The sequence below is a fragment of the Bidens hawaiensis genome, unplaced genomic scaffold (assembly GCF_021521415.1).
Source record: "Bidens hawaiensis isolate Kalapana, Puna unplaced genomic scaffold, B.hawaiensis_p1.1 tig00010384_1, whole genome shotgun sequence".
NCBI classification, from domain to species: domain Eukaryota; kingdom Viridiplantae; phylum Streptophyta; class Magnoliopsida; order Asterales; family Asteraceae; genus Bidens; species Bidens hawaiensis.
Window position 1 is genome coordinate 231582 of NW_027491789.1, and position 11452 is coordinate 243033.

At 31.5% G+C, this 11452-nt stretch overlaps 1 long non-coding RNA gene across 3 annotated transcripts; it reads left to right on the forward strand.

Moving 5' to 3' along the window:
* The first annotated feature begins 4884 nt into the window (after positions 1-4884).
* LOC143535060 (uncharacterized) lies at positions 4885-11093 on the forward strand. 3 transcript variants are annotated; one of them, XR_013135652.1, is made up of 7 exons: positions 4885-5146; positions 5221-5292; positions 6318-6442; positions 7033-7212; positions 8504-8600; positions 9484-9557; positions 9680-11093. It is a non-coding gene; the product is annotated as an uncharacterized LOC143535060 (long non-coding RNA). The 3 variants fall into 3 exon arrangements; XR_013135651.1 differs by having other exon boundaries at positions 4885-5292; XR_013135650.1 differs by lacking the exons at positions 4885-5146; positions 5221-5292 and having other exon boundaries at positions 6137-6442.
* The last annotated feature ends 359 nt before the right edge of the window (positions 11094-11452 follow it).

Sequence of the window (11452 nt, forward strand, 5' to 3'; positions counted from 1 at the left end):
GTCGGTACTTTTTGCTTTAAAATGACACCACAGTGGTTGACGCTTTGCTGTGATCTAATGAAAAGGTTACCCCCATTTTAAAATATGGTGGGATGGCCCGAGCTCGTTTAGGCTCGAGCTTTGCTCCTTTCAAATCTTAATTTAAGAGGGATTGATTGATCAAACTGACTCGAAAATCGAACCGAAACCAATCGATTATGTAGAACTCGATTTTGGAACCGGTTGAAACCATAGGTTTGGAACCGGTTTGTAATTTTTTCCACCAAAATCAGTGTCAAACTACTTAACAGAACCGAACCGGTTAAAACCGAGTGTAACCTGGTCAAAAAATCGGTTTCAACCTGAATTTGACTTTTGTTGAACAACCCTAGTTCTGTCCACCCTGAAAAATAATATTCACTTGTGGCTCAATTTTTTTTTGGCTTAGGCTCTTTTAGTAAAGTACGGTTATTATTAAAAAAATAATCTAAAAAAACAAGCATTTTATAAAAAGGTTTGTTTTAGACTATCATCTATAATGAAAGGCATTGATGCCCCTCCACATTGTCACATCAGCGCCACGTAAGCATCAGGGGCATCGAAGTTCCAATCTACAATGTCTCGCTATGGTTTAATGCCCATTGGACAGCCCATTATATATATATATGTGTGTGTGTGCGCGCGAGAGAGAGAGAGAGAGGGCCCACAAATTACCCAAAAGCGCCAGGCAGGGCATCGAAGCCCCAATGGAGCCCCCATTAGCGCCCATAGAGAACAGTCTCAGAGCTGGTAATTGGGTACATGTTTAAGACATGATAAGGCCTATTAAGCAAAAAATGCGTTATGCGATTTTTTTATTTTCTTTAATAACTAAAATTAGTAGACTAGACTCCATCATATTCCCTTATTGGCATATGAAACTTAAAACCGTTATAGTCACGACATATAAAGTAGTAAAATGTGTCGTATTTTTGTTTGATACTTAAATTAAACGCGTCGTATCTAACCTTCACGAATTGCCCGCCCTAGTTTGTTTGAAGCAATATAAAACCGTCTTATAACTAACGGCTCCCGCTAATTGAAACCAAAAACCCCAACGGTCATCGATCAAACCCCTACGCAATTAAGCCTCCGATCGAATCCATTCTCCGTTTCCATTCAGTTTCCGTTCGTATATTCTCCGATACGACTCGAACCGCTTTTCGTTCCTGTTATAAAAGATCGATTACTCGGTTCTGTAAACTCTGGTAAGAAAATCGAATCTGTGATCTAGTAAATTCAAACGTTACGTACACACACTAAACTCTGTTATTGCTGTTACTTAGGCTTTTCATACGTTGATTCGATACACGTTCGGTTCTCAGCTGCTGTGATGTATTCCGATTGCACGGTTCATCATCGTCAAATCTGGTAAGAAATTTGAATCTCTGAGCTCGCAAACTCAAACGTACACTCTGTTAATGCTGTTAGTTAGGTTACAGTTATAGTTAGTGTTTTAAGCTAGCTGTGGAGGTTAATTTAAGAACGATTTGGTTATTAATGATCATTGAAAGGTAGTTTCTAGGGTTACAGTTAACGGTTTCAAGAGTTGGAGTTATAAGGATGTAAAACTATACATTCTGCCATTACTTAAGAGTTACAGTAGTTTTTTGAATGTCAACTAATGATAGGAGACTTATGGTAACAGATAGGCTTAATTACCTACCGGTGATCTATGGTTATAGCTCTTAAGCGGTTAATGTTAGACGACACAGTCAGAGTAAATATGATTTGGTAATTACATGGACTTATGGTAGCAGATTTTAGGTGGTAATAGCTTTTAATAGGTTAATGACACACATAATTACCGACTAGCAATCTATGATAATAGCTTTTACGTTTTGGATTCTTGTTCGTGACATCGGAATAATGAAAACTATAGGTTAAACGATCATACCTCCTTGTTTTTTCCCTGAAAATTGAATATTATAAACTACTTAAATATTGTATATATATATATATATGGTGATGTTCATTATAGAACACTGAATTTATGCGAGAACGAAAAACAAACTAAATCGTTTAATTTTTTAATTAGTGATTTATATTTTTTCAAAGATTTTACTACTTCATACATGCATATGTGTATGTTATATATATTTCCAATCGTTAACTGATTTGTTTCATTTCACAATTTTTTGCAAGTTGGTTTAGTGATTTTTTTTATGTATATAACATATATGTATGCATCTAAGATGTATAAATTCAGATGAAATATACATTATTAATGAAAAATTAAACAATTAAGATTTTCTTTTTGCTCTCGCAATAACTTAGTGTTCTATAGTAAACCTCTTATATATATATATATATATATATATATATATGCACGTTAAGTAGTTTAAATTATTCATTGAAATAATGCATAATTTAAGATCGATTTGTTAGATCGTCATTGAAAGCTTGAAGAGTTGGAGTTGTAAGGATATAAAATTACACATTCTGTCATTACTTAGGGTTGTAATAGCTTTTAAGTGATTGATGATAGACGCAATTATCGACTAGAGATCTATGGTAATAACTTTTAGTTGCTGAAAAGGATAGGTTAATAATAGCAAAGTACTTACTAGCTACTGATTTTGTATCTAGATTGCCTTGTGATTGATTATCTGCTTGAAACTATACGATGGCTAACATATGAAATTTTTGTGTTTTGTCTGAAAATTGAATATTATAAACTACTTGAATGTTGTATATATATGGTGAGGTTCATTATAGAACAATGGGTTTATGCCAGAAAGAAAAAGCAAACTAAATCGTTTAATCTTTTCATTAGTGGTTTATATTTTTTCAAAGTTTTTACTTCATACATGCATATGTGTATGTTATATATATTTCCAGTCGTTAAACTGATTTGTTTCATTTAACAATTTTTTGCAAGTTGGTTTAGTGATTTTTTTTATGTATACAACATATACGTTTGCATCTAAGATGTATAAATTCAGATGAAAAATATTCATAATTAATGAAAAATTAAACAATTATGATTTACTTTTTGTTCTCGCAATAACTTAGTGTTCTATAGTAAACCTCTTATATATATATGCGCGTAAAGTAGTTTAAATTATTCATTGAAATAATGCATAATTTAAGTTCGATTTGTTAAATCGTCATTGAAAGCTTGAAGAGTTGGAGTTGTAAGGATATAAAATTACACATTCTGTCATTACTTAGGGTTGTAATAGCTTTTAAGCGATTGATGATAGACATAATTATTGACTAGAGATCTATGGTAATAACTTTTAGTTGCTGAAAAGGATAGGTTAATAATAGCAAAGTACTTACTAGCTACTGATTTTGTATCTAGATTGCCTTGTGATTGATTATCTGCTTGAAACTATACGATGGCTAACATATGAAATTTTTGTGTTTTGTCAGAAAATTGAATATTATAAACTACTTGAATGTTGTATATATATGGTGAGGTTCATTATAGAACAATGGGTTTATGCGAGAACGAAAAAGCAAACTAAATCGTTTAATTTTTTAATTACTGATTTATATATTTTCAAAGATTTTACTACTTCATACATGCATATGTGTGTGTTATATATATTTCCAATCGTTAAACTGATTTGTTTCATTTCACAATTTTTTGCAAGTTGGTTTAGTGATTTTTTTATGTATATAACATATACGTTTGCATCTAAGATGTATAAATTCAGATGAAAAATATTCATAATTAATGAAAATTAAACAATTAAGATTTTCTTTTTGTACTCGCAATAACTTAGTGTTCTATAGTAAACCTCTTATATATATATATATAAATGCACGTTAAGTAGTTTAAATTATTCATTAAAATAATGATAAGGGACTTATGGTAGCGGTTAGGCGTAAATACAGATTGGTGATCTATGGTAATAACTTTTAAGTAGTTAATGATAGACGATACAGTACGAGTAAATGATGATTGATGCTATGGTGATAAACTCATGTGAATGATGGTAGGGGACTTATGGTAGAAGATTTTAAGTGGTAATACTTTTTAAGTGATAGACGTAATTACTGACTAGCTATTTATTGTAATAGCTTTTAATTGCTGGATTATTGTCCCTGATATTGGAATAGTGACAAGTATAGGTTAATGATTTATCTCCTTTTGTTAAATCATCCATCATTGAAAAAACCAATAAGATAACAGAATAGTACTTATTAGCTACTGATTTTTTTGTATCTATTATAAAAGCATTACTAATTAAGATCTAGAATTTATTTTCCTAGATTAAATTCACATCTTGATTGCCTTATAATATTCCGCTTGAAACTATATGCTTGTGATTGATGGGCAACTAATTAAAATCTGTGGTTTGCATTTTGGCCAATTACTAGAAAATTGAATATTTTAAACTTCTTAAATGTTGAATATTTATAGTGAGGTTCATTCTAGAACACTGAGTTTATGCGAGAACGAAAAAGCAAACTAGATCGTAGTTTTTAATTAGTGGTTTATATTTTTTTTTTGAAGTTTTTTATTTCATACATTGAAATATGTATGTTATTTATATTTATAATCATTAAACTGATTTGTTTCATTTCTTAATTTTTTGCAAGTTGGTTTAGTGATTTTTCTTATGTATATAGCGTATGTGTTTGTATGTATTATGTATAAATTCAAAAAAGAAAATGTATCATTAATAGAAAATTAAACAATTTAGATTTCTTTAGTTCTCGCCATAACTTAGTATTCTATCGTAAACCTCTTATTTTATGTATACAATAACATCCATTATTCTACTTTAATTATTATTATTTTTTTCATTCTTATTATTACAACTTTTATATACAGTTTAGTAAAATCTATTTTCTAAGCAAATCTTTATTATGAAATTAAAATTATGTTTGTTTTAACATAAAACAAAACTAATTTAAGTTTGAAAAAACAATATAAAACACATAAGTTTGAGAAAACAGTTCCTAATTGTTTACCTGCTAAGCTAGAATAATTAATTAGCATAATTTATTGTATTGATGCGATATTAATCCAGTTTCATTGGTTTCATTTTTGGGGTTTTGAACACATCGGACATGGAGGTGCTAAACATCATAACTGAAGCTCTGAGTCATACTACCATGGATGTATGTGTTGTTGCTTGGATAAGTTTGAAATATTATCCGCTTGATTAAGGTTTGTCGTTTTGAAATGATCAGCTTATGGTGGATATTGTTTCTAAGAGTTTATTGACTTTTTCAGTATTTCAGTGCAGGTCATTTTATGACAGAAACAACTATTTTAAAGATTTTACTGCTGATTCAGCTTCAGCCTTTGTTCAGGTATATCATAACTTTATTCGTGTCGACTTTTATGAGGGGTTTTACGGGTCATCAGATATTTAATCAGCCAGAAATAACTCAAGTTAAGTAGAATGCCCTTTGGCCTGTAACAGACTTGCTAAATAAACCAACCTGTATCCTAAATGCCCTTGTACTTCCACTGTGACAAGTACAAATGATTATAAAAACGACCCACACAGAATTTGTATCAGTTGCCCAAAACTACCACAATTTGCAAAAACCTTTTCATATTACTTCCGCAAATTGTAATCACGTTTTAGTATGTCCAAAATATCCTTAAATAGTAAGAACCTGCATTTGTATCTTGGAAATTAATTTCCAAGATCAACTTCACATCTAACCTGTGTTTTGCCTGAAAATTGAAATAAACTATATATATTTTGTTGTGTATATATATGGTGAGGTTCATATTAGAACACCGAGTTTATGCGAGAACAAAAAAGCAAACTAGATCGTTTAATTTTAAATTAATTGTTTATATTTTTTTCAAAGTTTTTTACTTCATACATGCAAATGTTATATATATTTATAATCATAAAACTGATTTGTTTCATTTAACAATTTTTTGCAAGTTAGTTTAGTGATTTTTTTGATGTATATAACATATGTGTTTGTATCTAAGATGTATAATCTCGAAAAAATTATGAATAACAAATTAAAAATTAAACAATTTAAATTATTTTTTGTTCTCGCCATAGCTTAGTATTCTATAGTAAACCTCTTATTTTGTATATACAATAACATCCATTGATCTACTTTAGTTTATTTGTTTATTTATTTTTCTTATTGTAATAATTTTTATATACAGTTTAGTAAAATCGGTATTTAAGCAAAAGTCTATTATGAAATTAAGGTTATGTTTTTTCTAGCACAAATTAAACTAATTTAATTTGAAAAAACAGTATAAAACAAGCAATTTTGAGAAAACTGTTCCTAATAGTTTACTTGCTAAGAAAGAATAATTAATTTTCATAATTTATAGTATTGATACGATATTAATCCAGTTTCATTGGTTTCATATTTGGGGTGTGACACACTGACACATTGGAGATGGAGGTGGTAAACATCATAACTGTGGATGTATGTGACACTGCTTACATATGTTTGAAATATCTCCCCCTCGGTTAAGGTTTGCCCTCTTTCGAACTTTAATTATTTGCTTTTTTGTTTTCCCTAAAGGGTGGGTCGGGCGAGTTGGGTAAGGGGTCAGGTTGGGTCGATCCTTGCTTTTACATGGGAAAAGTTTAACATATTATCTCTTTCTTTCATTTGATGCCTTCTTTAACCAGGTTAAGTCATCTTTTAATTAGGTGCAAGTTATCCCAATAACATGGATAACCCACTTCAATCCCTTAGCATACTCATAATAAGCCCATAGGAAACACGTCTTTAACAAAAGAGTCCAAATGTTTTCTTTGCTGACCCTATCTGGCAAACTTCCAAACTGACCCAATTCTTTCCCATGTCCAGATTTTCCGAAAAGACCAAATTACCGGGTTAGTCATACATCAAACTATGACTAATGGTAGTTTAAGTTTTTACAAAACTAGTTTCAACCCAATGCAAATGTGGTGATAAACCCCTCATAAACTTCAGAAACCTCCAATAAATGATATTGCAATTAGCAGATGTAGTTGAAAATTCTTGTTACAACTACCTTTATATGTGTTTTTAATATCTTCATATCTGTAATCATATCGGTTTTTTCCTTTCTTGCAGGTTCGGGGTAATGCATTACCGCTCTATGTGAAACACCTTCTGGCGACACCGATCAAACGAAACCATTCGGTTTATCATCTCTGATTCGGGGTAATGCATTACTGCTCAATGTGAAACACCTTCTGGCGACACTGATCAAACAGAACCACTTGGTTCATCATCTCCGATTCGTCCGATCAGGTAACTAAATCAGACTTCTTGTTAGTATGATTTTGTTCCATGTGAGAGTACCAATAAATGACACACTAGATACATCGAAACCGGTTCGGTTTGTTCTCAAACCGCTTATAAACTGGCAGTTCTGTTTACTTTCTAACCGGTTTCAACACCTGTCACCAAGAACCAAATTACTTTTAGCCAAGAAATAAATATAAATTGTGGGGATGAAATTAAACTTTAAAATTTATGTTAATGAATCCCCAACCACCTAGTTTGCTTTCATAAATGGGTCGAGCCGATCTGCTAAACTTTTTTTTATCTGTTTATTTTTTAATGTTTAATACCTACCACAAATTCATACTGTTACAATATCGCTCTAGATCAATAAACTGGGACACTTTAGGACATCCAGATCCAACCTGTTTGACCTATTTGACTTGCTCCCTTTTAGCTGATTTTTTTATTTGCTTAAGTCAACCAATCTTCAAATGGGTCAAGTTTTTTTACTTGGATCATCATCTTAATGCGCGTCCATCCTAAATTTTAAGAGCTTTTAGTTGAAACATTTTTAAGTTTGCTCATAAAATATACCGATATTATATTCTATCAATAACTATAAATTTTTGCTTCAGGCTATATATGACGTGTTTGAAATTGATTTGATAGAAATATAAAATTGCTTTAAAAGAAGTCAAATAGTATCTTGTTTGACTGCAAAAGTCAAAGTTTACCTTTTCTCAAAAGAGCATATTTCATAATAAGATAAATAAAGTTAAGTTCTTAAACATCTTTTACTGGAGAATCAAAATGGCTTTGGAAGTCTTACATGGTTATATATTCAACATTGTAAAGTTGTTTGGTGTATGCTGTTTTCCTTACCGGTTTTTTAAGTTTGTCAAATTATCCTCTTTTTTTTTTTTTTTTTTTTTTTGTGTGTGTGTGTGTGGCATTCTCATTTTTCATTTTTAAAAAATTTGTTCGCCCTGATTTTGGGAAATTAGCCATTTTTTAAAAATCCCCGTCTTGACCCCAATTAAAATATTCATTTTTAAATCGGCCCATTCGGACTCTTAACCGTGTTGACCCGTTACTCCGCCCAATCTGATTTGTCCATTTTGCCCATATATGCTAAATTTAAGTAGTCTTTTTACCCAATCATTGACTGGTTACCCAACCCGCTCAACCTGCACATTTGCTAGTTTAATATATATTTCATCTCGTTACCTGTAGCATTATTTGTAAATAATATCGGTTTTCCCCTTCATGCTTTTATTTCGTATTTGTAATTATATTGGTTTTCCCATTCTTGCAGGTTCGGGGTAATGCATTACCGCTCTACGTGAAACACCTTCTGGCGACACCGATCAAACAGAACCACTCGGTTCGTCATATCTGATTCGTCTGATCAGGTAACTAAATCGAACTACCTGTTTGAAATTATTGCTTCAGATTATATAAGAAGTGTTTGAAATTGGTTTGATAGAAATATAAAATTGCTTTAAAAGGATTTTGAGTCAAAAAGTATCTTGTTTGACCGCAAAAGTCAAAGTTTACCATTTCTTAAAAGAGCATATTTCATAATAAGATAACCAAAGTTAGGTTCTTAAACATCTTTTACTCTTTTTGCTGGTGTAGAAACATGAGATGAATCTGACCTGATCCATGACGATGTTATAATGGGCTTGGGTTTAAAAGGGTTCAAGTTGTCCTGTTATAATGTTGGAAGCCGTCTTTCTAAAAAGAACAAGTTTACAAAAATTATGAACATTGTAAAGTTTAAAAGGGTTCAAGTTGTCATACTATAATGCTGGAAGTCTTCTTTATAAAAAGAAGAAGTTTTACATGGTGATATGTTCAACATTGTAAAGTTGTTCATTGTATGTTGTTATGCTTGCAGTTTCTTTACGTTTGTCAATTAATTTTGGTGATATATTCTCATTTTTTTTAAAAAACTGCTTGTCCTGCTTTTGTGAAGTTAAAACAATTTTTTAAAACGGCCCGTTACCCTGCCCAACCAAAAAAATCATTCTTAGACCTGTTAGTTCTGACTTTAACGTTTTGACCTGTCACCCCACGTTTAAGTGATATTTTTACCGAATCATTGACTTGTTACCCAACCTGTTCAACCTGCACATTTGCTTGTTCAATATATTTCATCCCGTTACCTAATTATTTTTTTCTATTGGTATATAACATTATTATAAATTTTCATTTTTGGTTAATGTTTTTCTCTGTGCAACATAATTTTATTATTTTTGTGTTTTCTAATTTTTCCCATTCTTGCATGTTCAGGGTAATCAACCGGACCTGCTTCTAATCCTTCATTATTGAATTTCGAAGCTCTCAGTTGAACATAGATGCAAAAGGTATGTTTTACTCATTATATTGGTATATTCTTGTTTTTTTTTTTAATAATCAGTCTTCTTTTTCAGTTTTCTAACTTTTTTTCTACAAGGTATGATGGTTCTAACTTAATTCTACAAGGTAGTTTCACAAAGGAAGTCGGCTGTTTCTCTCTTGGCCGTGATCGCAAGGCCAGAATCAGTTTTAGCTTTTTTGCCTCGTGTGGTGTTTTGCATTACCAGATTTAGAAACCCAATTGTTGCTTCGTGGTGTTTCAGCTTGCTACAGTTTCTACAAACCCGTAAGGTACAAAGTTCTTACTTTTCTATGGTTGTGTATACAAGTTTTATTGTATTCGCATATGAACCACCGAAGGTCAAGAATGGTTAGTACACAAAACATGTGTACGACCCCAACGGTGGTATGGAGCCACTTTTGCGAATCTTTAAAACGACCATCGGTTTAACCGATTAAAGCAATTTGCATTTACTTTGCCAAAACTTTTATTTGGCAAAGGGTTGCTTCCTTCACATTTTTTTATGAATTATTGTGTTGGTTGCAAATCAAGCCCTAGACCCGTGGTTGTGTTTATTTTTATAGTTGTTTGCATTTGTTTGGTTTTATGGATGTATTTTTTGTGTTTTATAGTCTGTGTTGTAATAGTTAGGTTATTTTTCAATTTATGTTAATTGTAATTTAATAAAGCTACGACAAGAGCAGGCTTTAAGATGGAAATGTGAAGATCAAGAACCGGAGGAACAAAGATGTCACGGAGAAGGTGATGGGTATCTTTAAGCAAGTGCGAGCGGATTTAGGAATGTAGGTTTTAAAATTGTCCCATTGACCCGTTTGATGTTGCTAATTGGCTCTAGCAATATCAAACATTATGGTTTGATTTGCAACCCTTAGTTGTTTTAACTAATGGTTGAAATATACAAGTAAAGTAAAACATACAAGATATTTAATATGATTTTAGAACTAAACAGCACAAACTAAACGACGAGGTATTTAAATTTAATTTTATTTACCTCATGTTAAGTTTTAATTAATTTAAAAGTAAAACGTGAATTTTTGAATGGATAAATTAATTAAGACTTAAAATTATTTAGGATTCACATATTAATAAAAGAATTTATTAATAGATAAAATGGTTCGCGATAAAAAAACACTTATTAAATTTAAGGTGTTAAAATAAAGCGTCCTAACATAGATACAATAGTTTTTATCATACCTTCAACCCGACAAATTGAAAGTTTATCTCTTGCATCAACATGCGATCTGTTACACACTATGCCTTTCGCTTAAACTAGTAAAATACTAAACAAAATCGTGTTTAAAAATCATGTGTATGCCGACGTAGCATTAGAACATATGAATTGATATAGGCGGTCCCTTTAGTATATGTGCTTCAACCTTTTATTTAGAGCTTGCATGTTGCAACTATAGTACTGCTATAGCATACTCTTATAATCTATCGTTAAGCCCAATAAGAACCGCTCAAGCCACTTACCAAAAAAAAGTGTAGGTATAGTTGGGGTTACGTGTGTCAACTTAGGGACCGGTCTACCATTTGTGGTGTATGTGACCCATTGATTTTAGTCCTTAAGTAAAAGTAAAATTTCCGAAAGGGCCATAAAAAATTCTAAATCCAATTATCATTTACCGGATGTCTTTAATTACAAATAATCTGCACACTTCAACCACCCACTTGGGACTCTTTTGAACAAAGAGAAACCCAACGACTCAAACTTCATTAATTCACCTCATCATCGTTGTCTTCATTGTTAACAATTCAACCTCCTCTCTGATAGATAATTGTGTAAGCTTCCATTTACTATTTCAAAATTTTCTCTTTATATATTAGCTCTACTCTTCCCTTTCAACTGAAAGATTCATCAACTACTCTTCCCATAATCAT